Genomic DNA, 235 nt, shown 5'->3' on the forward strand with positions numbered 1-235 from the left:
ACATTAACATTACATGTTTTACCCAGGTTTCTTCTTTTATTTTGTGATATTTCAATTTCCTTGCGGTAGTCATTCCAAAAGGATTAATAAAGATAAGTCTAAGTCTATCTCAGAAAAAAGTTTTTAAAAACTTGAAAATCTTCAGGGGATGTAGATCAGTGGTAGAGCGCATGCTTTACATGTATGAGGAACTGGCATCCCCAGCAGGTATTATGGTAGAGTCTTTAAAAGAGCT

At 34.5% G+C, this 235-nt stretch overlaps 1 long non-coding RNA gene across 1 annotated transcript in view; it reads left to right on the top strand.

Annotated features, from left to right (window-relative positions):
• LOC116698224 (uncharacterized) overlaps window positions 1–235 on the top strand; it is a 6,946-nt gene that overhangs the window by 1,814 nt on the left and 4,897 nt on the right. The window lies entirely within an intron of this gene.

This window comes from Etheostoma spectabile, chromosome 11 (genome assembly GCF_008692095.1).
Source record: "Etheostoma spectabile isolate EspeVRDwgs_2016 chromosome 11, UIUC_Espe_1.0, whole genome shotgun sequence".
NCBI classification, from domain to species: Eukaryota; Metazoa; Chordata; class Actinopteri; order Perciformes; family Percidae; genus Etheostoma; species Etheostoma spectabile.